This window comes from Bos mutus, chromosome 18 (genome assembly GCF_027580195.1).
Source record: "Bos mutus isolate GX-2022 chromosome 18, NWIPB_WYAK_1.1, whole genome shotgun sequence".
Taxonomy (NCBI): Eukaryota; Metazoa; Chordata; class Mammalia; order Artiodactyla; family Bovidae; genus Bos; species Bos mutus.
This window is the reverse complement of record NC_091634.1, coordinates 40,518,320-40,542,700: the sequence shown is the minus strand read 5'-3', so window position 1 is coordinate 40,542,700 and position 24,381 is coordinate 40,518,320. Positions and strand designations below refer to the sequence as shown.

At 41.6% G+C, this 24,381-nt stretch overlaps 1 protein-coding gene and 1 pseudogene across 4 annotated transcripts in view; one reads left to right on the top strand and one right to left on the bottom strand.

Moving 5' to 3' along the window:
* FTO (FTO alpha-ketoglutarate dependent dioxygenase) overlaps positions 1-24,381 on the top strand; it is a 423,247-nt gene that overhangs the window by 48,882 nt on the left and 349,984 nt on the right. The gene's annotated exons all lie outside the window — the stretch shown is intronic.
* Positions 18,842-19,961, bottom strand: LOC102270165 (voltage-dependent anion-selective channel protein 2 pseudogene; annotated as a pseudogene).

Genomic DNA, 24,381 nt, shown 5'->3' with positions numbered 1-24,381 from the left:
GAGTTTATTTCATCAATTGCCAGAGCATTTGTGGGATAAAAAATAATGGTATAAACAGAGTCGTGACAATGAAAGGCTAATTAGTGAGAGGAGCCAGAGTTGAGTTGAGGCTGTTGTAACTCACATTCATGAATTTTAAGTTGTATCCACCATGTTTAATTGGTTAAGATAGTGAACCTGTAATTTTTTCTCTTTGCTTATAGTTTGTACTAGGGGTTGGCTTTTGAACTGAAAATGGTTTTTACATTTTTAAAGGATAAGCAAGGAAAAACGAAAAATGAGAATATTCAGTAAGGGCCGTATGCGGCCCGCAGAGCCTAAAATATTTACTATGTGGCCCTTTATGGAAAAAGTTTGCTCTCCTTTGGTTTATACCCTTAAAATCTTTGCATACCATTATCAAAAAGTATCAGACATTAAAATGTGAGTTCCTCGAGCATGAGAATGGAAAGGTTTTATTAATTTCTGTGTCTTTTCGCCCTGTCAAGGTGCATGGAACATTGTACAAGCTCAGAACAAGTTTACTTTATTAAATTGTATGTGAAACATGGGAGTTAAGACATTTTCAAGGATAAGAACTGAGAAGAAATCATGGAATGTCATAGCTCTGAAGGAATCGAACTTTATCTCCTCTGTTCACTTGGCCGGTGACATTTCTGGATTTATTTAAACCTAATATGTGTGGACATCTGTTTAATTTTCATATTGTTTTCAAATAAATGCCATCTTATTTAAAATGCCATTTTAAAGATACTGACTTCTGCTCTAGCATCAAAGTATTGTTAGTCTTCTTTGTTAACCTACCAACTGTCAATGTTTTGCTTTCTCTCTTTTGCTATGTAACATTCATATTAAAAAAAAATTTTAATGTGAGTTTCTATCTGTTCACTCATTCATTTGCTCACTCATAGATATATACCCGCAAGAGATGAAAACATATGTCCACTTAAAAAGTTACTCACAAATGCACATAGTAACATTATTCATAGTAGCCAAACAATAGAAGCAACCCAAATGACTGTCAGCTGATGAATGGATACACAAAGTGTTGTGTAGCTGTGTAATGGAATATTGTTTTGCAACACGGAGATACGAGGTTACAGCATGTATAGTACAACATCAGTGAACCTTGAAGGCATAACACTAAGTGAAAGCCAAGCACGAGAAAACGACATGTTATCTGATTCCATTTGTATAAAAGTGACTACCGTGGGCAGATCTGTACATAACAGGAAGACTAGCAACGGCCTTGAGTAGGAGTGGGATGAGATGGGAATTGTGGGTGACTTCTAATGGGTACGAGGCTTCTTCTTGATATGATGACAAAGTTCTAAATTTGGATTATGATGATTGTTGCAAAACTCTGTGCCTATACAGAAAATCATTGAATTGTACATTCTAAATGGGTGAATTTTATGTTATGTGACTTATATCTCAATAAAGACATAACAGAAATTATGCAGCGATTGCTCGTTTTCTCGTAATGCTGCTGATTATACACCTCTTATTCAAGCAACAGACAGGGCTTGACCCTCTTGTATTTTACCTTCTTGAATTAAAATCTCCTAGAAAGAAGACTATATTCAATTATATTCAAATCCCCTTTGGCCCAGCTATTCTACTTACATGAATTTATTCCATTTCTTTACCTGTACAAAGACATATGTACAAGACTCTTCACTCGGCATTATTTGTAATGGTAAAACCTAAGAATGCAATCTAAATGTCCATCCATAGGGGACACTTTAAGACTGGGGACAGGGGAAGAGAAGGGGGTGACAGAGGATGAGATGGTTGGATGGACATGAGTTTGAGCAAATTCCAGGAGATAGTGAAAGACAGGGAAGCCTGGTGTGCTGCAGTCCATGGGGTTGCAGAGTTGGACATGACTTACTGACTGAATAACAACAAAGGGGACACTTTAAAAACCTGGAGGGGGGGGCGGTGGGGTGGGAGGGAGTCTCAAGAGGGAGGGGACATGTGTATACTTATGGTTGATCCGTCTTGTTGTATGGCAGAAAGCGACACAATATTGTAATTATCCTTCAGTTAAAAATGACTAAATTAAGAAAAAATATTAAGGAAAATGTAGCCAATGAACTATTCTAGTACCATTAAGAGGAGACAGTTCTAAATGTACCAATATGAAACAATCTTTAAGATATTAAAAAAAACAAACAAGGTACAGAATACTTGTTGCTCTTTATATAAAATGTTTACGTGAAGACAGTATATCTCAGCAAAAATTCAATAATAGTTACTTCTTTAGGAAGGAAAGTTTGGGTATTCAAGCAATAGGAGACTGACTGACTTTTGCAGGGTTAGACATTATTTAATACACTTTTTCCCTCATGACAGTAGGATTCATAATCACCAAAAAGTGAATATCACACAACTGTTTATCAGCTGATGAACAGATAAAATGTGATGTATCCATATAGACATTTAAGTACAAGAGCTGGGTCAGTGGGGATTTGAACATAAATCGGGTTTGATTCTAGGAATTTGAACTCAACAGGGTAGGTGTGTTCAAATATTATCAAGACCCTAAATGTCCATTGACTGTTGAATGGATAAAGAAGATGTGGTACATGTATACAATGGAACTCAGCCATAAAAAAAAGAATGAAATTGGGTCATCTCTAGTGACGTGGCTGGACCTAGAGGCTGTCATACAGTAAAGTAAGACAAAGAGAAAAATAATGTATATTAACACATATTTATGGAATCTAGGAAAATGGTATTGATGAAACCTATCTGCAGGACAGGAACAGAGGCGCAGATGTAGGGAATGGACTTCTGGACATGGTCGGGGGGAGGAGCGGGTGGGACAAATTGAGAGAGTAACACTGACATGTATACACTACCATGTGTGACATAGTGGGAGGCGGCTGTATAGCAGAGGGAGCTCAGCTGTGTGCTCTGTGACAGTCTAGAGGGGTGGGAGGGGGTGGGGGTGGAAGGGAGGCTCAAGAGGGAGGGGATCTGTGTATCCACGTAGCTGATTCATGTTGTTGTACAACAGAAACTAACACCACGTTGTGAAGCAATGGCACTCCAATTAAAAAAATCAAATTCTCAAAATTAGCAATACATTTAAGTGAAAGCATGATTTGCACCAAAAAAAATTTTTGTAAAAAGTTGATTTCTGTACTACAGCTCAGCAACCAATCTTGCATCTATTTGTGCCCCTCTCTTTTTCAATCCATGTGGAATAATTTGCTTTAAGACTTAATCCCCCTCAACCCCACCCCAGCCTCTAATGATGGAGCAATTATGTGGTTCCACAGTGATTTTAACACCATCTTCTAACCCAGCTGTGTGGTAGCAATGTATCTGCAGGGCAGAAATGTGGCCTACAAGGGACAATATCAGATTGCCCACAATTATTTTAATGTCTCCTGTGAAATGATAAATGAAGTTTACAGTTATAATAAAAGACCAAGTTTCCCCAAGGTATAAAGAGTTTGCAAGGAAAATTCATGTAGTTACAACTTTTTTTTTTTTTTTTTAAGCAACAACAAACATTCTTCATTGAGAGCTTAAAAAAAGCACAACCCAGAGATAGGTTTTCACTGTAGGCATTTATTTGATGAAGCCCAGTAGGGATGCGGGGCTTTCCAGGTGGCGCAGGGGTATAGAATCCACTTGCCAATGCAGTAGACACAGGAGACGTGGGTTCGATCCCTGGGTAGGGAAGATACCCTGGAGTAGGAAATGGCAACCCACTCCAGTATTCTTGCCTGGAAAATGCCACGGACAGAGGAGCATAGTGGGGTTGCAAGGAGTTGGGCACGACTGAGCACGCACGCCCAAGTAAGGCTGAGTAAAGTATGAACATGTTGTAAGATTTATAGCTGCTTCTCTAGGAACTTAGACTTCGAGGTTGGTATAATTGAAAAAATTCTTCCAAGTTTTGCATCTGTGTTGTGCCTTGTTTATAACACTAACTTCATGCAATTTACAAAATACTTGCTGGGATTTTTTTCCTGGTCCTGGGAGGTCCCATAGTTTGGCTGTAACTCCTGCTTTTATTATTTGGTGCCGCTTGGGTTCGTGTCTTTCCCAGCCACTGTAAATCCTCCAGCTGGCCCCACATATGCTTGGTAAGACTGCCATCTTGAGAGGTGAGTGGTTTCTGTTCACAGTAGTATTTGATGCAGTGCCCACGACTATAATTTAAATGTGTCTTTGAAAGACAGCAGGCTTTCCTGGAGGCTCAGATGGTAAAGAATCTGCCTGCGATGCAGGAGTCCTAGGTTTGATCCCTGGGTCGGGAAGATCATCTGGACAAGGGAATGGTTATGCACTCCAGGATTCTTGCCTGGAGAACCCCATGGACAGAGGAGCCTGATGGGCTACAGTCCATGGGGTCACAAAAGAGTAGCACGTGGCTGAGTGACTGGCACTGGCTTTTCCTTTGAAGAGGGCACACCTGGCTCAGTCTCACTATTTCCCCAGCTGGGAAGTGGGGCATAGCAGAAGCAGCACTCCTCCCCACGTCGGAAGATCTCTGCTGTCACATGAAGCTAGCGTTTCCACGTTGGCTTTCCTTCCAGCTGTAGGTGATCTGGCTGCAGTGTTTTTGTTTAAAAAAGATTCCACTTTCTTCGTGTTCCTGCTGCTTGCTACCTACTGACCCACAGCTAGAGGCTGCTCTTGCTGTAGTGTATCTGTTTGCATGACAGGGCACTTTCCTTTATGCCACTGATATCTTGGTATACTTCTTTATATCATATTTGTATTGTTGGTGAACTGGTTTGGAAGTGCCCATGACTTAAAGAAATGGTGCTGTAAATTCTCTTATAATCCTTCTTTCAGGTAGATCCAATTGATAGGTTTAATATTTAGATAGATTATTATTATTCAATTATTATTAAATGATACCACTTATTATAGGTTTATACAAACCCATCCATCTGTACTGTTGAATCTCTGAAGAGTCAGGTGGCCTTTTTGAGTCAAACTTCGCCATAGTATTGAGCTTCCCTGGTGGCCCAGTGGTAAAGAACCTGCCTGCCAATGTAGGAGACAAAAGAGGTATGGGTTCAACCCCTGGGTTAGGAAGATCCCCTAGAGGAGGGCATGGCAACCCACTACAGTATTCTTGCCTGGAGAATCCCATGGACAGAGGAGCCTGGCGGGCTACAGTCCATAGGGTCTCAAGGAGTCAGACATGACAGATCCCGTAGTATAGCTGAGGCCCAGCAAAGCCAAGGGAGTCTCTTGGTGTCTTCCAGATTACGAAGTTGCTTAACCACAGAACTGAATCTATCATTTAGAATTTCAGACTCAGAGCTTTTCCCACTAACTAGAAAGACTTACAAGTTCAAAGATACCTTGAATCGAAGAGGAGGCGGTCCAGAATGGATGGTGAATTATGACAAATGGCACTCCATTAAAATACCAGAACAGTGAAATACTTAGGAAAAAAACAATGCTTAAGTATTTAAAATTTTATTTCCCTTCATTATAATCAAAGGAAGTAACAAATCTTCTTGTATAGTATTTCGAATAGTCTTCGAATAAATATTCTTGCAGCTGCTTCTACAGCTTACCGATAGTCTGACAATATTGCTGATAGTGGTTCTTTCTCTTGATATTGTTAGATGAGATTGAAGAGAAAGTCGGGCTGGGGCAGTTGTGCACCATTCCAGTTGGCTGTAGGCAAGCCAGGAGCCACATCTTTCCTAGGTCAAAAGGGCTGACCCTTTACTACTGCTAGTTGGTGTGTACAACATGTTTTAGAAGAAGTAATTATTTTTAGCTGACTGACTATGACCAAGATTAATAGCTCTTGAAAGGGCTGTGATGAAAGGCTGCCCCAGCTGACTTCTGCATTATTCTTTATTTATCCTGCTCTCATCCCTGTCACCTTTGGGCATCAGCCAAATGTCATTTGTATGAGATTTGCCCCTTGGATGTGAAGGGCCTCTCTTTCTTAATGATGGGATGTGAATTGGGCTGTGAGGCTGAGGTACTTGTACAGTTGACACGACCCAGGGGAGAATCTTCTAGGTCTGTGGGAGTCATAGGAACAGGACATTCACTCCTGGCAAGGGCTTGGGGGAGAGCGGGGATGGGCGGAGAAAGAACATGAGAATATTCAGCTATCTGATCCAGATCCTTGATACAGGGAGTAGTTCAAGGGCTCCACCGGCAAGTCCATATATCTCAGTGGCTCTTCTGTTCAGAGCATTTGCAACTTTCTTCTTCTGAAGATTTTTTTGCTTGGCATTGTCAACTATCTCTGGGCTTCCCAGGTGGCACTAGTAAAGAATCCCCCTGCCAATGGAGGAGGTGCAAGAGACGCGGGTTCAATCCCTGTGTTGGGAAGAGCCTCTGGAATTGTTGTTGTTCCGTCACTAAGTCATGTCTGATTCTTTGTGACCCCATGGGCTGCAGCATGCTAGGCTTCCCTGTCCTTCACTGTCTCTCATAGTTTGCTCGAACTCATGTCCTTTGAGTCAGTGCTGCCAAACAATCATCTCACTCTCTGTCACCCCCTTCTCCTCCTTCCTGGAGGAGGAAATGACAACCTGCTCCAGTAGTTTTGCCTGGAAAATACCATGGACAGAGGAGCCTAGTGGGGTACAGACCATGGGGCTGTAAAGAGTGAGACACGATTGATTGACTGAGCACATACGCATCAACTACCTCTAGTTTTATAAAACTAGGAAATGTCTTTATGGCAGTGACTGCATGTTAACCCCCAGATCCCTTCTTGCCTCCTTCCGTCAGGGACTTTTCAGGGCAATTAGCTTTCTGGAATACAGACTGCATTTCCCAGCTTTCCCTGCAGTTCGGTGAGGCCATGTGACTAAGAGGATGTAGCCTCTGGTAGTTTCTGGGATATTTCCTTTAGAGAAAGCTGCTGTGTGCCCTTTGCCCTTTTCTTCTGAGGCCTTTCCTTTTATCCTGCTGTCTGGACTGTAAATGCTGCTTTTGGATCTTGAGAGTGAGGGCCAGTCCTTAGTGGTGAACTGGAAGTGGCTTGAGTCTCTGAGATCAGCATGGGAACCACCATTCCAGCCTGGTGAAGCCACTACCACTTCAGATTTTCTCTCACTTGCAGCAAACCTAATCCTAGATCATACATGATTTCTGCACATTGCACAAGAGCAGAGGAACTCTCAAGCCGTTAGATTTCCTTCTGTTGTGCTGAATATGGATGTCAGAATTCAAACAGATCCCTCACTTTTCCTTCTTTCAACTAGTATTGAAAGTAAAAAAGTCAAAGTGGTAGTTGCTCAGTCATGTCTGACTCTTTGTGACCCTGTGGACTGTAGCCTGTCAGGCTCCTCTGTCTATGGAATTTTCTAGGCAAGAAAGCTGGAGTGGGTAACCATTCCTTTCTCCAGAGGATCTTCCTGACCCAGGCATTGAACCTGGGTCTCCTACATTGCAGGCAGATTCTTTACCATCTGAGACAACATCGACTACTATTGGCGGTGGTTTAGTCGCTAAGTCGTGTCCAACTCTTTCAACCCCCTGGACTGTAGTCCGCCAGGCTCCTCTGTCCATAGGATTCTCCAGGCAAGAATACTGGAGTGCATTGCCATTTCCTTCTCCAGGGGATCTTCCCAAAACAGGGTTCAACCTGGGTCTCCTGCATTGCAGCCAGATTCTTTACCAAACTGAGCTGCGAGAGAAGCCCTTAAACTAATGCAAATTAAAACAACCAGTGGCTCAGTGGTAAAAGAATCTGCCTGCAATGCAGGAGATACTCAGGAGACCTGGGTTCAATCCCTGGGTCGGGAAAATCCCCTGGAGGAGGAAATGGCAACCTACTCCAGTATTTTTGCCTGGAAAATCCCACGGACAGAGGAGAAGCCTGGCAGGCTACAGTCCATGGGATTGCAAAGAGTTGGACAGGACTGAGCGACTAAACAATAGCAATGATAACAATAATGCATTAATTTATTTAAGAAATAAAGACCTGAGAGATATATGAGTATGCAAGATACATGAGAGAGAGGTTGGGATGAAGACTAGACCACAACATAGGAAAATGATAACCAGGGCTGATCCTAATGGCCTTCTGTAAGAGTTGGGTCAGGAAGCCCTTCCCACCTTCTATTGCCAGCAACAGCTTCTTGTTTTAGATTCTTAGAGGGCCTTTGAGATGTAACTTCATCTGCTTTCTTTTTTTTAAAATTTATTTATTTATTTTAATTGGAGGCTAATTACTTTACAATATTGTAGTGGTTTTCATCTGCTTTCTTAAAGACTTGGGGAGCTTTTTAGGTGGCCAATGTCAAGTCTGTTCAATGCTTTCAGTTCTCTTGCTGGTTAACACTGTTTATATTTTGCCTGACTCACTGGTTTTAGGCCATAATCTTTGCATGTAGCCATCCTTTCTCTAATATTATCTATATTAGATAATATGTACTATATTAGCTGTGTATGTATTTTATTTTTAAGTTGCTCAGTCATATTTGACTCTTTGCGACCCTGTTGCTATAACCTGCCAGGCTCCGCTGTCCATGGAATTCTCCAGGCAAGAATACAGGAGTGGGTAGCCATTCACTGAGGGATCTTCCCAACCCAAGGATTGAATCCAGGTCTCCCCCATTGCAGGCGCAATCTTTACTGTCTGAGCCACCAGGGAAGCCCAGTATTAGCTATCATGCACTGCAAATTGTTATTTACACAACTTTTAAAAGAGATGCTGAGATGTGTTATTACTTTGCACAATTTTTTAAACTTTGGAAGGAGAAAAACAGCTATTCACTTCTCTGGTTCTCATTAGCATTTGTAACGTGGACCATGGGGGCGGTTTTCTGTGCTCTGTTTTTCCTCGCTGTTTCTTGCCTTTTCATTTGAAGAATAGCAGGATCTTGTCTTTTGTTCACACAAGTAAAAGTCCATTCAGCCAGAAAACAGAACAGTGTGCTCCTTGTGCACTCAGAGCATCTGAAGGCTTTTGGTCCCACACTAGTTGCTGTTTAACTACAATAAAATTGTGACCAAAGGAGATAAACATTTAAAGGATAAATGACAGGGCTGTTAATCCGAAAGCCAGTTTTGTAGCATTGTTGTTTTTAGCTAATAGGTATATAGCCTGGAGTCATGGGGATGCCTTTCAACTCTGAAACACAGCAAAACCTGTTTTCCAGCCAGTTAAAAAAAAATTGTCACTGGGTATTTTTAATGGCCGATCACTTTGTGTTTTAAAAAGTCACTTGAATGTGTCTAAATGGTCTCTGGAAACTTCTAGGAATTTTCCTGATGTGTTTGTTAATCTCGGTCATGTCATTCATATGTAAATTATGAAAAAAATATAAATTCATGTATAATGTGACAATTCGATGTGTGTGTGTGTATAATACCAAATCTATTATCTAAGAAAAGGCTTTTATAAGTATGAATTCCGAACTTGATCTGTCTTTATTCCTATAAAGCATGATTTGCCTACCCTTTGGTGGAGGAAAAGCATTTTTGAGAATTTCTTTTCCCTATGAGAATGCGGTACTCCAGTACTCCAGTGCTGAAGCTCTAATACTTTGGCCACTTGATGCAAAACACTGACTCATTGGAAAAGGCTCTGATACTGGGAAAGTTTGAAGGCAGGAGGAGTAGGGGATGACAGAGGACGAGATAGTGGACGGCATCACCAACTCGATGGACATGAGTTTGAGCAAGCTCCAGGAGTTGGTGATGGACAGGGAAGCCAGGCGTGCTGCAGTCCATGGGGTCACAAAGAGTCGGACATGACTGAGCGACCGAACTGAACTGATGAAAATGCAAAGGATAAATCTCTGTTCCGTTTTCTCATGCCTCTCTTTCCCTTTCCTTCCCTTTATGTTTTAAAAAAAAATTTTATTTTTACTTAGAGGATAACTGTTTTACAATGTTGTGTCGGTTTCTGCCATATATCAACATGAACCAGCCTTACGTATGCATGTCACCTTCCTAGTGAACCTCCCCTCACCTCCTACCCCAACCTTCCCTTCCTTTTTCTCTCTTCCCCTGGCTTCTTTCTCTGTCTCTGTCTTTTTCTCTCTAAGCTGAAATTTGAGTCTTTGGCAAAATTGAGTCTTTGAGAAGAGATGCTTCTGGTTATGGTAAGGGTACTCAGATGTTGGAGTGAGGTTTATTTTTATAAATGGTTTCACTTGTTTTTAGTTGCCAAATGCTGGGGTCTCTTGTCTCTTATTGGCTGGATTATTCAGGTTTATCTTTTCTAGGATATCCCAAAATAAAAGAATCTAAGTATATTGTTACAAATGCATTTCCCTTTTATGCAGTGGCATCTCATTATAGCAGGAAGCTTATACTTTACCTACTTAGGAGGCCTGGAGGTGCCAGCGGTGAAGTAAGAAGTAGGTTTACCACTTACTGGGGCCAGCTGTAACTTAGCTTCAGTGTATGAATGTGGGCCCAGTGTTTACAGATAGTCAGAGTTTTCAGAGGAAACTGAAAATGTGGATTTTTATTTGAAAGCTCTTTATTTTAAAGAGCAGTCTACTAACTGAAATTTAAAGCCCATATGATCCAAATATACCATATTTACTTTCTCAGACTGAAAGCAACTGAGGGTCTGCCCTTTGTGATGTCTATTATTTAGAGAGATTATATTACTAATGTTACCAAAGAGGAATCTGTGAGGATTCCTCTTCAAGGAAGTGGACCAGCCCAAAGAAAAATATGAAGGTTGACATTAGGGGATATCTAAAGAAGAGGCCGGGTTTCCATCATATCATCCTACAGTGGGGGCACATCAGTGGACAAACTCAGTTTCTGCACACAGTGCTTCCAATCCCTTTTTTCTTGCCTCACTTGAAATTATAAACTGATAGGCAAAGATCACCAAACACTGTGGGATGCCTCCAACAAGAAGGACAACACAAAGCAAACAGCAGAAAGAAGGGAAGCCAGAGAGATAGGACGATGGAGAATAGAAGAGAAAACTTCAAAAGAAACGATGATGAGTATTCTTAAGTAGATGAGGAAAGATGGAAACAGGAACAGGATAATAATAAAAAGGAACATTCATATTGTTAATTTTGTTAGTTGTGATAGTATATTGTGGTTATATATATATTTTTGAAAAGGCTGTCCTTATGTATTAGAGTTACATACCAAATACATACATACCATATGTATTTCAATGTACAGTTGAAATATAATGCTTGAAGTTTGTTTTGAAGTAATTCAGAAAAAAGGTAGGGTAAAGGAATAGAACAGTTAACATTAGGAAAATGTTGATAATTGTGTAATAAGTATACAATTATGTAATAAGCTGTGTAAAAGTATGTGAGGGCTTGTTATAATATATAATTTTCTATATGCTTGTGTACTTGAAATTTTCCACTGTGAAATGTTTAAAGTGGGGGGCATTTAGAGACTCAAGAAAGAACTCTTGAAAATTAAAAATATGGTAACAGAGGTAAACATTTCAATAGGATTTGAAAATAAGGTAGAACTTAGAAAGTAGAACAAAAAAATGCAATGAAAGATTAGAGAGGAAAGATATGAAATTAGATGATCAGTCCCAGTGAGCCAGTATCTAACTTTATGAGTTGTAGAGTAAGAGCCAATATATTAAAAGGGAAGGAATTATCAAAGAAATATTACAAGGTAATTTTCTTGATCTGCAAGATGTGAATTTTGAAATTCAAAATAGCCCACTGAGTGTCTAGCATGAGAGCTGAAAAATGACCCCACCAGGGCCCTTTTTTGTGAAATTACAGATACCCAGAGAAAATGAGGCGGTCTTCAGATCTGACATGCAGCCATGTCACTTCTGTCCTCGGCTGGGCTGGGTACTCTGGTGCCAAACTCCCTGGGCTAACTGCTTTCAGACTGTCAGGACTGTGCTAGCTGCCTGATGCTTGGGATTGAAAGGGCATGCTGTCTAACCTCTGTCCCTGGACTTCTAACCAAGCTTCTTGTTTTCAGCTCTGCTTCTGAAATGCACCAATTGTCAGAGGCACCTGGTTGCTGTAATACCTGAACCTTTCTGGAGATGTTAACATCAACCCCCTCCTGTTAAGAATGACTATATCTTTCCCTTTCCCTCCTCAACCCCTGCCCTGCCAGTAGGCTTCAACTTTTCCTGTTCTGTTACATCAGTTAATACTCCCTCTTCATCTTCCAAAAGATGAAGCTGACGTATTTTTAAAAAAATTATTTATTTATTTATTTATTTAATTTTTGGTTCTGCTGCGTCTTTGCTGCGGCGGGCTTTTCTCTAGTTCGGCCAGCAGGGGCTACTTTCTGGTTGTAGCGCACAGGCTTCTCATTGCAGTGGCCTCTCTTATTGCCGATCATGGGCCCTGGGGCATGCGGGCTTCAGTAGTTGTGGCATGTGGGATCAGTAGTTGCGGTCTCTGTATCACAGACTGAATAGTTGTGGCGCATGGGCTTACATGCTCTGCGGCGTGTGCGATCTTCCTGGATCGTGTGCGATCTTCCTGGCTCAGGGATCAAACCTATGTCTCTTGCGTTGGCAGGCTGATTCTTTACCATTGAACCACCAGGGAAGCCCTTTCCTACTGTTTTGGGTCTTACTCTAAGTTTCCCAGGTGGCCCAGTGGCAAAGAATTTGCCTGCCACTGCTGGAGACACCGGAAATGGGGATTTGCTTCCTGGATGGGGAAGATCCCCTGGAGGATGGTAACTGAGACTTCAGTACGCTTGCCTGGAAAATCCATGGACCGAGGAACCTGACAGACTGCAGTTGATGGAGTCGCAAAGAGTTGGATACGGCTGAGTGACTGAGCATGTATACACTGCTGCTGCTGCTAAGTCGCTTCAGTCGTGTCTGACTCTGCGACCCCATAGACAGCAGCCCACCAGGCTCCCCTGTCCCTGGGATTCTCCGGGCAAGAACACTGGAGTGGGTCGCCATTTCCTTCTCCAATGCATGAAAGTGAAAAGTGAAAGTGAAGTCGCTCAGTCGTGTCCGACTCTTAGCGACCCCATGGACTGCAGCCCACCAGGCTCCTCCATCCATGGGATTTTCCAGGCAAGAGTACTGGAGTGGGGTGCCATCACCTTCTCCAATGTATACACTATGCACTCAATATACGCTTTGTCAGCCAACTAGGTTTTGTAGCCTGTGAACATAGGGTGATGTCGAAGTTTACTTACATATTCCCTTATGGCTCCTGATGAATTTGAATTCAGTACTTGCTGATTGAAGTATATACTTAGTTTTATTTTATTACTTTTGTGTATGTTTTATGTGATTTTGTTTCAGTGTCCTCTTACCGCTCAGAGATTGTAGGAAGGACTAAGCATAATGAGTCATAAAGTTAAAAATATCATTGAGTGATATCAGTAAGTTAAGTAGCTCACTGGCTTACAGCTTCAAAAAGATTTTACTGAAACGGCAAGTTTTCAGTTGCATTTAGAGAGGAGGAATGGAGGCCTGACTAGTCATTATACTGGAAAAGGGGAAATCTGGGAGTTGTGTCTGATTTTAGACTGGGAGTCTATTTCAGTTCACTTAATGACTTACCTGTACCCGGGTGCTGCCCTTTGATTTTAAGCTCGTCCCTCTCAGCCTGGGAGAGTTTCAGTTGTTGAGAATATGCCCCTCCAGTGTAAAGAAACAGTGCTGTCATCTTCTCTACAGTCACCTTTTTTCTTAAAGAAACTCTTTTAATAGTTCCACATATTCTGTAGTTATGCATTTCTGTGAGTGCTTACCGGCCCCAGCACTGTGTTTAATAAATTATTGAACTTTGAAGAACCTTTGAGAAGCAAGGGCTTTATGTGACTGAGCAGCAGACATGAAAAAACGCTATCCTCCTGAGTATCTAACAGACAGAATAGAGGCTTGATCAGACAATATAAGCATCGAGTGAATGATGGTAATACCATGAAATATTTACACCCGGAGAGCATGCTAGGGTGGGAAGGAGAGTGGGTGGGTTTTTATCATTTGGGGTTGAACGGGATGCCATACAGCTCACCACTCTGTGATCTTAAAAGCAAAACAGAAAGAAAAAAAGAGAGACAGAAAGATAGGAAGAAAGGAAAAAGAAAAGAAAGAAGAGAAAGAAGAGTTATTGATTTCGTGATATTTTATTGTTTGCAGTAGTTTTTCATAAGAGCAAGGCTCCTTTTGCAGACAGCAACCTTACAAAAAGCCAAGTTTTTATTGATCCTTAAAAGAGACTAAAAAGTCATGGTTTCTTTTTTTTTAATTTTTAAAATTTTATTGAAGTATAATTGATTTGCAATGTTGTGTTAATTGCTGCTGTACAGCAAAGTGATTCAGTTATATATGTATCTATATTCGTGACTATGTAGAGTCATGGTTTCTTGCCATCATAAGTCTAAAGTTTTAATTTACTCAACATCTCATGATTTAACATACCTTAAAAGCCTTCATTTTATTATCTGTGAACATAGAGACTTACACAGCAAAGAACCAAATAGCCTATCATGTTCTTATTTTCAAACCAAATATGTGATTTATTTATTTCTTATTTCTATTTTAAATTGGCTTGTGTTGTGTTTATTAAAATGATTATTAAATCATTATTAAAATGATCCACAGAGAAAGTTAACATAATGGAAGAAGTGTCCAGATTACTTCCAAAAAGTTTAGAAGATACTTATCTGAGCTGATATATTTAGAGAATTTCAAATAAGTTCCAGTATAGAAGTAGGCTAAAATGAACATGCCAGACCAATTTGTTTTGTCCCTCTGCCAGTATTTTGTACGTAAATTGTTCTTATAGTGATAAACCTTCTTAGATTTCATGCTACTATGTAGTATTATTGAAAATACTTATTGTTGATAGTGAATATGTCGACAAAAACTAATTTGATTTATTAAGTTTAATTTTACTCAAGATATATGTGCAAAGAAAACAAAGGCCACAGATTGTATTTGGGAGCTATTTTAATGTAATATTTTTACTTTTTCTTTTTATCAGTAGTGGAAAGAATTGAATCACATATTCATAAGGGAGCTCAGAACTAACATAACATTATATATTAATGATACTCCAGTAAAAATTAAGAAAAACAATATGGAAACTCAGATTGACCACACACATTGGCCTTTCAAGGGGATCATCTGCCTTTGGTATCTATCATGAGCTCCCTGGATATTCGGGATGAGTTATGCTAAACAAGGATGAGATGGTTAGATATATCACTGGCTCAATGAACATGAACTTGGACAAACTTTGGGAGATAATGTGGGAGAGGGAGGCCTGGCATGCTGTAGTCCATGGGGTTGCAAAGAGTTGGACGTGACTTGGGGACTCAACAACGACAGCATACTAAGCAAATTTGGAAATTTTCTCCATGATCACATTGTCCTAAACTGACAGATTTTGTCACTTGTAAAGTCAAAGTGATAACGTCGGAAGGGAAGTTTGGTAAGACTTTGCTTAGAAAGTGCAATGTTTTGTCCATTGATTCTAAGTAAGGGAACTTATAATCAAAGGAGTTTACTGTTTATAATAGTAGGAATCCATTGCATTTAGAGAAGTTTATAGTCTAAGGATCCATTAGCAGTGAAATCTGGTAGGAACCTAGTTGTGAAAAGATGTATGAATTCCCAAATTGAAACAGTAGTGGTAAGACAATAATGGTGTGCTTATTTGTTGCTAAAGCGATAACTTTGGAATTTTAGGGTTTGATTGATGTGGATTTAAATTCTGCCTCTGCACTTAACTTGTTGACTTCTGGCAGTTCGTGGGCCTGAGACTCAGTTTTCTTGTCTCCAATAATGGGGCCAGTGATAGTTTATGTCTCAGTGAAACAGCATCTAAGCGCTCAGCACAAGACTCAGTACATAGGACATGCTCCCTCAACATCAGCTCCTTTTTTAGACCAAAAAGGTTTTATCTAGGAAACGAGGAAGTGAGACTTTTAGAAGTTCTTGATTGATAGAGGTAGAGAAGCAGGGAGCCAGATGGGCACCCCAAGCCTGTGGACCACTACATGAGATTGGTGAGAAGTGTGTGTGTGTGTGTGTGTGTGTGTGTGTGTGTTTTATGATGGACAGATAGGGGAAGGAAGGATTGAATTCACTGGTTTATAGAGGTAAATACGATATTGGTGGTTTGAGATGCCATCTGAAATTCCACTGTCATTATTTGCTGTTCCAAATTGGGCTAGAAAGGCATGTGCACAGGTGAGAATTTTATGTCCTCCTGCGTTTTCCTGAACTTCTCACTCTTTTCAAATGCAAACTGTTAGAAATGTTTGAGCCCATCTAGGGCAAGTCAAAGGTTTGTCTGTTCTTAAATTCTGCCTCTGACCAGATATGCTCAGGGCTGTACCGTACTCTGGGGATTCGGTGGTGACCAACAGACCAGACTCCCTCCTCTTGTGGAGGTTAGCATCTTATTAGAGGAAGAGAGGTAGTAGACAGTATTCAAGATGATGATAAATAAGGCCGTGTTTACTAGATAAAGAGTCGGCTACCATGACTGAGGGGTGGGGCCTGCTGTGGAGAGAGTGGTCTGAGGTTGGCTTTTGATGTGAGATCTGAAGGATAAGGAGGGTGTTCATTCCAGCCACAGGGACATGTCTGAACCACATAGGAGGAGCTCAGAAGCTCGGTGGCCAGATCTTAAGGAGAAAGAGACAAAAGGGGGAAGGAATTGAGGCCAGATCACTTTAGGGCATCTAGGCTGTGGTAAAGGTTTGGGTTTTATGCCAAGCCTGATGGAAACCCATTGGAGGATTTGAAGACGGAGCATGTGTGTGTGTGTGTGTGTGTGTGTGTGTGTGTGTGTGTGTGTCACATCTGATTTGCATTTTGTAAACATCACTGTGGCTGCTTTGTGGGGAATAGTGAAGAAAGGATAGAATTAGGGAGAAAAATCACGGGGAGAGCTAAGCTGATAGCTAGGCCCAGGTGGTGATTATGGAGGTAGAGAGAAGGATTTAGAATATATTTCAGAGGCAAAGCTGACGGGACTTGAAAGGGTTTTGAAAGTAAAGAGGAAATCAGGGGTAAATTCCACGTTTTGAGCTTGACAGACTGGACTGTGCCCACTTACCGAGATCAGAAGACCGAGGAAGAAGTGGGTGTGAAAGCACACGTGCTCCTTTGCACCTTCACACACATCCGGGGCTGTCACCCGGGCTCTGGGGCAGGGGGAGTCTGGCGGTCGGGGCTGGATATAGAAATTTTGAATCATCAGCATAGAGCCACTCTCTGGTTTTAAGCCTGGGAACGCCTCTCCTCGTGAACCCCTGTTCTTCCTTAGCTTGTAAGGAATTTTTAGGCCCTTTCCCTGAGCTGATGTTACCCCTTCACCTTTCCTCCCTGAGTTCCACTACCAGACCGTCGTCTCCAAGCCCCACAGACGTGTTCCTCCCAGGCAAAAACAGAAGATGACGCGCACCATGAACCAGATTTTCCATGACAGACTTGTAAGGAACAAGATAATCTCATTGTTCCTCCTGCTACTTAAAATAAAGGTAATATTGATTTTAGAGTAGCAGTTCAGGTCCTAAGGCGTGATATTGATCAGGCATCTGATGAGAATTTGCAGGGTAGGCTTCCAGCCCTGCAGCTACAGGGCATCTCCCCACTGGGTCAGGCCTCCGTGCTGACCTCCACTGTTACACGTGGTGTTTTTCTTAGGAATTCTTGGCCCTGTTTAGTCTAGGCACTGTCCAGGAGCATTTATTTTACCTGATGGATGGCTCAATCCAGCCTGTCTCTTACCTTAATCTGACCTTAAAAATGAGAACCCTTTTGTTCTTAGTAAAAATGAAGACTAATTTGGACACTGCTTAGAATGATTTTCTTCTCCATGGCCGTGGAGTTCATGTTACATCTTTGGCAGTGAAACTTCTTATTAAAATGTTTTAATCTAGCTTTCCTCCTTTTTTTTTTTTTAAACTTGTTCTTTGGAACATGGCTCACTTTATCTGTATGGATTTTTTTTTTTTTTTTTAAACAGGATAAGGTACCTCTTTTAAAGATGCCAATATTAAACCCACGAGACCACTCCATTTTAATGTTAGATCAAGGAAAGTAAAGTCCTTGTGGCTATTGTGATATGGTGTATTCAACATACTCCATTTATAGGTTAGGCTTGACAATATTTACAAGTCAGGTTCTGAGGATATTTTGAATTTAATAACAATTTAATAACAAGGGATAAATTGTTTACTGGCCTGAAGGATATAAAGAATCCCTAGAAATCATCTGAAAAGAATCTTTTCATATTAAAAAGTTTTGACTTCCTGCTGTCGTAAGACATGTATTTGCCTCCTGTGTCTGAAAATTCTGGCTGGATTGCCCATGGGGTTGCTTTGAGGTTTAAAAGCGTTAACACAGGCACTCAGCACAGAGCCTGACACATAGTAAGTGCTCATTGATGTTAGCTATTATTAGTTGCTGTGATGAGACATTAGCTGCAGAGTCCTTTAAAAAATTATGTATTTATTTCTTTATGACTATGATGGGTCTTGGTTGCTGTGCTCAGGCTTTTCTCTAGTTGTGGCAGGCGGGGGCTACTCTAGCTGCAGTGCGCAGGCTTCTCATTGCAATGGCTTCTTTTGTTTCAGAGCACAGTCTCTTGGGCACTTGGGCTTTAGTGTTATGGCGCATGGGCTTAGTTGTCCTGGAGCATGTGGAATCTTCCCAGATCAGGGATCGGACTGGTGACCTTGGCATTGGCAGGTGGATTCTTTTTTTTTTTTTCAGTTTTCATAAATGTCTATTTCATTATTGGTGGGTAGCGCATTTAACAGCTAAATACATTTAAATAATGTATAGGTGACTGCATGACTGCAGTATTGGTAACTAGATAGACAACCAATTGAACTACAAACCAGCTAACAAGTAACTGTCTAAATATTTAAAATACAGCTCTTGTTTAGATCATCCTTTGTTTTGATCACCTTCGGGGGGTGGGGTGGGGGAAGCCTGCTGGTCACACTGGAAATATATTAAGGCCAAATCTTCTGATACCCATTTCCAGAGGTTTCTTTCAGCTGAATTAAGCCTCCAATTCCAGGGCAAGCCCAAGTTTGTGGCCTCCAGCATTAATGCTCTTCCCGTCTACCAGGGCAGACAGTGTAAGCTTCACACCAGGCCTCAGAGTCTGAGTATAGCCCACTCCAATTAAACTAGAGTTGTTGACTTTTGCAGAAATGGAAGCAGTGGGATCCAGTTGATATTTAGCTGCAATTCCAAAGCGAGTGCAGTTGGTTCCTGATGTCCAAGCAAGGTTTACTGAAGTGTCAAGATCTTCACATACTTTCTGATAAATTGATCCTCCAAATTCTGTACCATCATTGACATTAGTGTGTAGCTGGAAGTCCCCAGTCCTGTAGCCCACTGCAAAGTTATTCCTTGTCAGCTTTGATTTGGCACTGTCAGAGGTCATCTGGTACCCAGCAAGCCAGCCCTCATAACCGAAGACAGCCGAACCATGGATTGCAGGTTCAGCAAAATCAAAGTCAACATCACAACCAAGGTTTATACATTCCCTCTTGTAAGAAGACTTGATTTTACCACTTTCCTTTCCTGTGTTTGGTGAAAAGGTGGTATCAAATGTCAGTTTCAAACCTTGGCAAATCTGGTCTTCAGTAGCGATTTCTGTTCCCAGAGTGTTATCAGTGTTCCGCTTTTCTGTGAAAGTCAGACCATACTCACACCATTTATATTTGGTCTCCAAGGTCCCAGTAACTTTACCAGTGTCTGTATTAGATGAACCAGATGTTGAGAATTCCACGCCGCTGCACGACTTTGTTTTCACATCCAGTTTCACCAACCCAAAACCAAATCCTTTGTTGAATATATCTCTGGCAGCTTTGCCAAGGTCAGCATATGATGGAGGAATACACATTGGCCGCGCGCAGTTCTGTCCGTAGGTCGCCATGGCGAGGCCGTGGGGAGAGGTGATCTGGTGGTCTCCGGGGGGGAAGGGAAGGCGCCGCTGCCGCTCCGCTAGCAGCTGAGGCCGTTCAGTTCGCTCGGCGTCGGGCTGCAGCTGCCGCGGCTGGAGGGCGAAGTGAAGGCGGCAGGTGGATTCTTAACCACTGGAACACCGGGGAAGGACCACTTCCCTGCAGAGGAAAAGTCCTGCAGAATCCTTTTCTGTCAGTCACAATACCTGGCCTAGGTCTGAGCACACAGCACAGTGTTCAGGTAGATGCAGAGTGATTAGCGACTCCAACATTTGGGATTTCTTTCCACATGTGAAGTGTCAGAGCCAATTTTATATCTTTTCTAAAATGATCTAAAGTACCTGATATCCTTGGATTCTTTACTTGGTTACTCACAAAAACAGCTGCATGCATTTTGACCATTTCCCTTATCAGCCTGTCTTCTTTGTTAGCTGCCAGATAGGGCTCTGCTTTCAATTTCTTCACACTTAGAAGAGATAATAAATGTTCACATTTCTAGTGCATTACCAGGCACAGAATGGGTCACTGTCACTTGACTTGGCATCATGGCTGCTGGTCCATTCTGCCTTTGCTGCTAAGTAGCTTCAGTCGTGTCCGACTCTGTGCAACCCCAGAGATGGCAGCCCACCAGGCTCCCCCGTCCCTGGGATTCTCCAGGCAAGAACACTGGAGTGGGTTGCCATTTCCTTCTCCAATTCTGCCTTTAGGGAGACTGTTTTGGGAAGTGGGGATGTGGCTTCTTTTAAGGCAGATGGTGAAATAGTTATTTCTTATCCTAGGAGTGGGTACCAAGGGGATTTTACGCTTTCTTAAAATTCTCTGGTGGCTGCACAGAGGGGCAACACACCAGCCTTTTGTGTAGCAGAAGGTTGGTGGAATGGACAGGCAGCTTCGTCAGTGGAGACATGGCCTCTGTTTGGCTCACGAGTACCCAGTTATTTTGGGGGTGGTTTGTGAGTCATCTGAAATATGCATTTAATCTAGACTTGTGGCCTGTTGGTGAGGCTGCTGCTTTTTTATGATCTCAAATGTCTTGTCCATGTTCAGACTTGCCTTATTTCTCTGTTTACTTTGAACTGGGAAAATGTTCACCATGGCATTTGGAATCCCTCCTCAAGTGTGCGTTCGGTCACATCACCCCTGGCTACCACCAGTACAGGGCTGTTTATTTTGGATGTCCTTTTCTGATGTTCAGCTAATTTAACCCACAATGAAGTTAATCCTTGCTTCTTTGGAAAAGTACAGATTTACTTATTAGCTGCTTTCAGAGATATTTGCATTTTCAGGCCAGTGACTATATAATTCCACTGACTTTTGGACCCATCTACTCATGTATGCAGCGGGCACCTTTTTCAAGTCAGGGTTTAGATAGAGCAAATCATAACCATCCTGAGTTATCTGAAGTTCTCTTGAAGGTTAATAATGAACGTACTGGGACAAGGGCTTCCCAGATGGCTTAGTGGTAAAGAATCCACCTGCCAAGCAGGAGATGTGGGTTTGATCCCTGGGTTGTGAAGATCCCTGGAGAAGGAAATGACAACCCATTCCAGTATTCTTGCCTGGAGAATCCCATGGGTAGAGGAGCCTGGCGGGCTAGAGTTGATGGGGTCGCAAAGAGTTGGGCACGACTTAGCAACTAAACAGTGACGAACAGTATGGGAAAAAAATGAAGGAGTTGTGTTGAATATTCTGTTTTGTCCATTTATCTTGCCTTCTTGTGCAGGAGAGCGAAGAAAATCAAGTTGTTTTTTAATTCAAGCATGTTGACTAACAGCATGGAAGCCACTTCCATGTCCTACTTGGACTTGAGTCTTGGCTCTGTCACTAACTAGCTGTGTGACCTTGGGCAGATTACTTACTTTTGACCTCAGTTTCATTATCTGTGAAGTGAGGATCATTATAGTAACTACAAGGAGGGTTGTTACGAAGATCAAATGAGTTAATTTATGTAAAGCATTTAGAACCAAAGCGAATACATGGTAACTGCTATACAGTGTTAGGTATTATATTTTTATTTGGAATTAGTAATTGCATAAATAAAAAAGATGAAACTGTAAATCATTAATCAGAGCCATTTATCGATGGGATCCTTAGGCATTGCATCTAACCTTTTGGTTAGATTTATATTAGGGAGGTTACTGCTTAAACAAAAATATCAAAATACTGTATCATGGCTTGAACATGAGGAAAATGTGTTTCTTGCTTATGTAACGGTAATGAGTAGGGAAGCTGGTTGGTGGGATGGCTTTCTGCATGGGTTTATTTCAGAAAGGAGGTTCTATCACCTTCGGTACCTTGCCTGTGAGGTCACCTGAGCTTATCTCCATTCCAGTCCGTCAGAAGGGGAAGAGAGCAGGCGGAAAAGTGCTTAGGAGTTTGCATGGGTCAAACCCGGAAGTCGCACTCAGCAATTCCATTCACGTTCCATTGGCCACAACTCAGCAGCTACCCGTTTTGGCCCCAGAGTTTTTCAGAGGTCTATAAAAATGTACAAGACTTTAAAACATGTGTTGATTCCCAATTCCAAACATAAAATGGCAGAATTGAAATGAATTGACATGGTTCATTCATTGATTATAAAATGTAGCCTTCTATTAGCTCCATAAGTTGTTAACATTTAGTATTCATGAAATGTTATTAAATTTGAAGTGAATTTATAAGTTGGATTTTCTGATTTCTCAAGAATTCCCAAATATGCCTGATGCTGATGATCGCTGAGATTATAGTCAATCATTGGTGAGCTTCTCAAAGTCCAGTGAATTCAAATGGAAAATGCTAAAAATCCACTCATATTTTTCTATTGCAAAGCAACTTTAATGTGACATATGGGTACAGTGTTGTGCTGCGGTTCATGGGGTCGCAAAGAGTCGAACACGACTGAGCGACTGATCTGATCTGATCTGGTACGATGGCTTAGATGATCTTAAAACAGTCCTGTTGCTGAGTGTTAGTATATGCAGACCATATTTTGGTTGTTTTGAAAAGGTATGTGATTGGGTTGACTAAACACATTTTGCATGTCCCCCCTGCCCCACCTTATCTTCTTCTCTCCCCCAACCTCTCTTCTTCACTTCTAATAAAATATTTGCTGCTGTGATATCCAAGAACATAAATTACACTACATTTAATAACCTAGGTTCTTGATCTTGGTGATGGCAGGGAGGAAAAGTGCCTTTTCTTTTTCAGGTCATGATTGAAGGCTGGGGTTGGATTGGTCTTTCTTTTGAGTCATTCCTGGCCTCTCGGACCATGGTGTCCTCTTCCTGAACTTTCTTTCTCGTTCTTCCAAAGTGAGGCACTACTGAATGGCTGTTGGGAGATGTAGGTTTTTTTTTTTAATACTTCTTTTTTTTAGCTGTTCCACATGTCTTGCAGGATCTTAGTTCCTCCACCAGGGGTCAAACCCAGACCCCTGGCACTGAAGGGGCTGAGTCCTACCCACTGGACCACCAGGGAATTGGGAGATATAGTTTCAAAAACCACTTCTTATGAAGGATCTTGTCAAGGGTTATTTCATTACAATAGCTTTTGGTTCTTCTGTGTTTTTTTTTTTTTTTTTTTTTTGCTCAGCCTTACCAACTGGAATTGATTCGTTGATTATAAAAACAAAATGTCCAGAATAGATCAGAAGAGACCTTGATGTAGGTTGGGGCTGTGATAAAGACTTTCATGAAAGGGATAGGCAAAATAAGAAATATGGCTGTTGCTTTTGATCAGGCATTGCAGGGAGCCCTGAGAGTGGAGCGTGGGGGAACTTCACGTTTCTTATTCCTCCTACAGTCATCTCCACTTCAGTACACAGCAATTTCATCCTTCTAGTTGCTTAGGCCAGCAACCTCAGAGGCGTCCTTAACTCGTCTTTTTATATCCCACATCTTGGGTGCTTGCTTAGTTGCTTCAGTCGTGTCTGACTCTTTGCGACCCCGTGGATTGTAGCCTGCCAGGCTCCTCTGTCCATGGAATTCTCCAGACAAGAATACGGGAGTGGGTTGCCGTGCCCTCCTCTAGGGGATCTTCCTGGACAGGATCGAACCTGCATCTCTTATGTCTCCTACACTGGCAGGTGGATTCTTTACTACTAGCGCTACCTGGGAAGCCCATCCCACATCTTATATGGTAGCAAATTGTTGACCCTGTCTTCAGAATTTATTTACAATCCAGCCGCTTCTCGGAACCCCGCACCTCTGTCATCTTCTCCAGCCTACAGGCCTCTGTCTCCTGGATCATTGCCATGTCTTCCTAACTGGCCTTACCACGACTTTCCTTGGCTTTCTCTATGTGCAAAAACCAGAGCACGTATTAAAAAAATTCACATCGTATCATTCTTCTGCTCAGTACTTTTTATGGTTTCCCATAACATCATAATCCAGCAATTCCACTGCTAGTTATCCAAGATGAATGAAAATGTCTGTCCATGCAAAACTCATGCGTCGAACTTCATAGCAGCATTATTCATAATGCCAAAAATGCCATAATGCCAAAAAGTGGAAACAACCACGTGTCCATCAGATGATAAATGAATAATCGAAA